Below are 6,241 nucleotides of genomic sequence, written 5' to 3' on the forward strand. Positions count from 1 at the left end.
GACCCCATGGGTTGGGGCATGGCGCCTCTGCTGGAACTGGCCACGATGGCCCAGGATCTTGCTTGCGGACCTCGGTGACGTGGCACCTATGCCACACAGGTGAACCACCCCTAGTCGGCCCCTGTGGGCCATAAATAAAAAGTGGGCATGTTTTGTGCTTTTTATTATGTCCAAATAGGCCGCCAGCAAAACACGAAGTTGACAACATCAAGAAGAACATTGGCCAGCAGAGGGAGCCGAAGAACAAGACACCAACAGGGGTTTGTTTATTTTTATTATGAACTGTGGTGACTGTGCACTCAGGTGCGTTTATGGTGCTCTTTGTTGGTGCTGGTGCGTCGATGCAGCGCAGGCTGTCTCCCCCCCACCCCCCCCCCAAAAGAACTATCGCATGTCCTGGGTTGCGTTTTGTAAATAGTCCAAGTAGCGTCACTTGTAAATAATGCTCCCCACCGTTCATGTTTAGTTTGAAGAAAATTCCGTACTTCGGTTAGCTGTGGGCGTAAATCTGTTAGGCAGGGTGCAATGCAGCAGAGGGACATACTTATTTGTGTTTTAAAACTGTCACACTCAGGGTCAGGATAAATGTAGAGGGAACTACACCTACGTGTCACACTAAGTTAAAGTTTTATAGGCCCGAGTCCGTGCCTGGAGGATGAGGGTGCAGTGTTGCGGATGTGAGAATCCTGTTTTTTTTTTGTGTAAATCACCCTCTAAGTAGTGTCATGATTCCTTGTAAATATCTCCGGTTTGTGTGTAAAGGTCAAAGGTCGTCCTCTTAGTCCATATACGTACATGCAGGCCACCATATACCCTTCTAAATAGTTATTTCCTTATTATGTGTATTAGTTTAAGGCTGTGTCTCCCATTAATTGACTCTGCATTGCACCGAATTGAAATAAGATAGATTCCCTTTCATTCCCTCAAAGCCTCTATTGCCAACTGCATTCGCCGCCATTGCCATGTGCTCCAACTCGGAGAAGAAGGTGGGAGGAGTCAACCAAGTGTCAGGAACAAGGCGTGGCTTTGCCAACGCCTCATCAAGGGGGCGGGATCGATGAGCCCTCGCGACCAATCCAGGCCGAGGTGAGCTCACCGATGGGCGTTTCTAAAAGGCCGGCGGCTTGATCACCACGCGCCTTATAAAAGGAAGTTGGGAGGGACTGCTTAAGCAGATGACCGAGGAAGCCCCCACGAGCAGCTAAAAAGCGCGTAAGAGTTCACCAAAAGCAGTCCACCAAGAGTGGAGTTGAGCCCAGTGGAGGAGGAGCGGCAGCGTTGAGGGACAAACCGCAGCTTCGAGACCTCCGTAGTCCAGCCCCCCCCCCTCCCCCCCCTGTGACACGCAGCTTCGACCCGCTGCTACGCGGGAACCGATTGCTGTGGGATCGGTGGCCGTAGAGGTCGAGCCCGACGTCCCGTGCGGGAGCAAGCTCCAACCTGAACCTTCTTCCCCTTCCAGCCATTCGTGCCATTCCTCCCTATCATCATCCCCCCGTGTAAGTCTGATTGTCGTCCGTCTTTTATGTTGTCCTGGGGTATAAGTAAGTCTGTATAAGCTAGAAATTGCACTGTCTTCTGGTCCTTCCATCTTTCTGTCTTTATTTTCGTATCTTTCCTTCTCCTTGGTTACTTTTGGTCTTGTACATAATAGTTAGTAATAAATCATATTTGTTCTTCCTACTTTTGCCGTCTTCTTCTTCACATCCGTTCGTCTTCAAGGTTTCCACATTGAACACCTGTGGCGCGATTTTGGCCAACGTTTCGGAATCGGGTTAGTGAATGCTAATGACTCGAACTTCGGGTTGCTAAAAACCGCTCGGCAACTAGACCATCTAAAACCGGGGTTCGAGCGGGAGTCCCTCCCCTGCTTCGCGGTCCGGAGTGGCACTCAGGTCCTTGGGACTTTTCGTAGACCAAATACCCTGGCTGCTCCCAACCGGAAGGAGCGTTGGGACTTCAGGACTCACGTCGGTCAGTCGCACACAAGGGGATTAATCCCCCTCCTTCCTAAGGGGAAAAAGGGCCGACGTAGAGATCCGTAACAATACAATAATGTAACCCTACAGGGACCCCAAACATACATTATTTTAACCCTCGAAGGACCCTCTCTCTTTAGGAGTGGAGGAATGGATGATCACAGTAGTGATGGCAATGTACAAAGGAGCGCGCACAGCTGTAAGGACGAAGGACGGGAACAGTGGTGAGTTTGAGGTGAAGGTGGGAGTGCATCAGGGGTCGGTACTAAGTCCACTACTATTTGTAGCTGTGATGGAGGTGCTGGCTCGGAACGTAAAGGAGGGTTTACCGTGGGAGTTGTTGTATGCAGATGATCTTGTGTTGATTGCAGAAAGTATGGATGGACTGAAGGAGAAGATGAACAAGTGGAAGGAATGTATGGAAACAAAAGGTCTGAAGGTGAATATCGGAAAAACGAAGGTGATGGCAAGTGGTAAAGCATGTGGTGAGGTGGAAAGAACTGGGAAGTGGCCGTGTGCTGTGTGCAGGAAGGGTGTCGGAGTGAACTCCATTCAATGTACAATGTGCGCTGAGTGGGTTCATCAAAAATTAAGTGGTCTGAGAGGGTCATTAACCAGTGTGGCAGCTACATTCAAGTGTAAGGTGTGCACAGAGGGAGCTGCAGATGGAGGAAATGTTGAGTTGGATCTTGGAGACGGCGTGAAGCTGGAAGGTGTGAAAACATTTTGTTACCTAGGAGACATGCTGAATGGAGAAGGTGGATCAGACTCGGCAACGGTTGCTTGAGTGAGATGTGCCTGGAAGAAGTTTCGGGAACTGAGTGGCGTGCTGACGAGGATGGGAGTGTCGTTGAAGCTGAAGGGAAAGGTGTATGCTGCATGTGTGAGAAGTGTTATGATTTATGGGAGCGAGACATGGGTAATGAACATAGAGTAGCAACGAAGGCTGGAAAGGGTGGAAATGTGAATGGTTCGGTGGATGTGTGGAGTATCGTTGAGAGAGAGGAAGACAAATGATGAATTGTGAAAGATGATGGGAATAGAGCCTGTGATGGATGCTGTGAAGAGGAACAGGTTGAGATGGTTTGGTCATGTGTTGAGGAAGGATGAAAGTGACTGGTGGAGAACAGTGATGGAAATGAATGTCGAAGGAAGTAGAGGACGGAGAAGACCGAGAAAGACTTGGCTGAAGATGGTCGAAGAAGAAATGGGGGCAAGGGGGTTAACAAGAGGAGATGCAGAAAATAGGGCAAAATGGAGAAGATTGTCATGGGGACCGCAAGGCTAACCCCCGCTCTTGCAGGGAAAATGGCCTTAAAATGCCTGTTGTTGTTGTTGTTGAGGGACCCCAAACATACAATAATTTAACCCTCCAGGGACCCCAAACATACAATAATTTAACCCTCCAGGGACCCCAAACATACAATAATTTAACCCTCCAGGAACCCCAAAATACAATAATTTAATCCTCCAGGGACCCCAAACATACATTATTTTAACCCTCCAGGTACCCCAAACATACATTATTTTAACCATTCAGGGACTCCAAACATACATTATTTTAACCCTCTAGGGATCCCAAACAAATGAAATTGTTGACTTGACAAAATGATGGAAACATGAGGTATGTGAAACTCCATTCCTTCCAGAATAAATAATTGCACAAGGACATGACACAGAAAACCATTCACTTGCAATAAAACAAGAAATCAACGTATCTCCTACTCCGCCTCGCCACCCCGCATAAGCAATCATTCACACGACCATTGATGAGACCCAGGCAGTGGTTTAAAGTTTAAGCCAGCATCAGGCAGCCTGTAACCAGAGCAGGCTACATGTGCTAAGGAGGATAAGAAAACCACAGGAAAAGGCAGCGGGGTATAGGATAGTGGACTGAAGGGACGGTGGCTGGAGAATGTACGGTCTGTAACATGAGGATTTAACCACACTGATAAAGAGAAAGGCACCACTACGGAAAAACAGCCACCTGTCTCTTTTGGCTTCTTCCTCCCTACCCCTTTCTGCCTTCCCAATCCCCCTTCCCCATCTCTTTAAATCATGGAGTAAGAGCAGGCTTTTCACAATCCCCATCCCATGGCCTCCAACCAACTTCCACTCGAGGCCTCCAACCAGTCTCTGTCCTAAAGCCTTCCGTCGATTACTACCCCAGAGCTTTCAACAAATCTAAGCCTTTCACGCTTTGACAAACAGCTGTTCGGAGGAATTAACACCTTCCCTGGGCTGGCAGGATGGCCTAGAGATACCCACACTTACCTCTGAACTGTCTGGGCTGGGTTTGAATTTCGGTCCAGCTATAAACTGTCATCCTGGTGTCTCACAGTCATGGCCGATTCATCAATGTATGTGCCATCCCTCAGATGGACGTTAAACAGGCATCCTCTCTGCCGACATTAGCTGGTGGATGTTAAAGGTCCCATGATGTCCTTCACGAAGGGTAAGTTAGCGATTGCCGCCTCCATGGCCAAATTCCAAATTCCTGCCCTAACCAGCAGAGGGCATTGCATCAGTGGCACAGCTACACCCCCAGCCAACGATGCCACCCAGCAGCCTTGTGCTGCATACGAAAGAAGAACAACACCCTCCATCTAGTGGCGACGAGGAACTCGATGTCACCCCCATCACACTGTCCGGGAAGCACTCCGATTTACAGAGTAGAACATGGTTTGAGACCCCTTAACAGCCCTGGAAGATGATATATTAGATTATAGTCACTAAATTGATATTTAATAGTTAAGCCAGTTAAATATATTAATAGTTCCTCCAAAAAGAAACGTTTACCGATTTTTACTTTTACCGAATGATCTACCTTCACACCTTCACTAATTTCATCCTCACAAAGATGACATATAAGTTTTCCTAAATTTCCTTTCCTCTTCTTTGGTGAGGCACATTGGCTTATAGTTTATTTTTTAAAATAGTTCCTCCAAAGCCAGTCGCCGACTGGGCATTCTCCGTCGTGTGAAGTCCTTCCTTCGCACGACTGAGCTTTTCACCACATAAAAGGTTTTCATCCGCAGCTTGATGGAGACTCCCTCTGGACTGGTGCTCCTGCCTCACACCTAGCTCGGCTTCACGCTGCAGAAACCAAAGCTTTCAGAATCATTGGAATCTCCCACGATGAAGCTGATTCTGAGGGCCTTTCACTCTCTCTCCCCAGGCAGGTTGGTGGTCTTTCTGTCTTCCACCGACTCCTCTCCGGCCTTGCTCCCCCAGCTCTATCTGTGCTCTGTCCCCCACATATTCCTGCAGGACGCACAAGATCTGCCTGCAACCCTCTTATGGTGAAACTGCCAAAATCAAGACTCTCTGCTCACCATCACTCTTTCATTCCTCTTTTCTCCCGCCTCGGGAACAAACTCCCTCACTCTCTTCAATCCCACTCCTCCCTCCAGGTCTTTAAAACACCTGTTCACCACCATCTCTTATCTTCCCCCATCCAAAACCTTGATCTTTTCTACCCCCGTTAATTCACCCCAGATGCACCTTTTTGAAATACCGACTTCTTTCTTGGAAGTCCTAGCAGTGTCCATTTATTTTATACCTCTCTCACCCCACTCCCTTTCCCCTCACCCTCCTCCCAAACCCTCTCCCTCCCACAGATCTCCTGATGCCCCTGTTCTCTACCGTTGTTGTACTTGTGTGCTTCCCTCTCTCCCCATTTTGTCTCCCGTCCCTTTATCATATGTTTTATGTGTCCGTTTATGTTTTTTGTGATTAATGTGTTAGCTCTTACACGAGCCTCGATCTTGTATCAAAAAAAAAAAGAAAGAAAAAAAGACTGCTGTATCCCTTTTAAATTTCCTGGTGGTCAAGAATAAGGTTAGATTTTGGATAAGTTTATAGAGGTTAGTTAGACTGTAGAAAGAGATAGCTGTGCCACTTATTAAAGATTTGTTTTCATATTACCTGTCGAAGCACGAGTCCTGTTTTCCAAATATTTAGCCTCCTCCTATAGGATAGGGGAAGCCTTATTGATGTTGTAGGGTTTGCTTCTCCAATTAGTGCCCTCAATTTGAATGGTGCCACAGTTTCTTAGACCCCTCGGAGCATCGGCGAAGTTTGACGTCTCTATTTGGGGGGGCAGGGGCTTAACATTAATTAATCGGTCTGACTTCCAAAATTACCGTTTGTTAGTGTAGTTACAGTGTTTATGTGAAAACTTTATGTGAAACGTTAAATCACAAATGCAGTTTATGTTCATTATTTAATCACCTTCTTTTTTGTTTTAGCCTAATTTTTAG

General features: G+C 47.3%; 1 protein-coding gene across 1 annotated transcript in view; it reads right to left on the reverse strand.

Moving 5' to 3' along the window:
• Positions 1-4,459, reverse strand: part of LOC137435400 (myosin light chain kinase 3-like) — a 204,733-nt gene extending 200,274 nt beyond the window's left edge. The window contains exon 1 of the mRNA XM_068129163.2: positions 4,254-4,459. The gene's annotated coding sequence lies outside the window, so the exon portion shown is untranslated. The remainder of the gene's footprint in view (positions 1-4,253) is intronic.
• Between the last annotated feature and the right edge of the window lie 1,782 nt (positions 4,460-6,241).

Source organism: Myxine glutinosa, chromosome 9 (assembly GCF_964187855.1).
Source record: "Myxine glutinosa chromosome 9, kmMyxGlut1.1, whole genome shotgun sequence".
NCBI lineage: Eukaryota > Metazoa > Chordata > Myxini > Myxiniformes > Myxinidae > Myxine > Myxine glutinosa.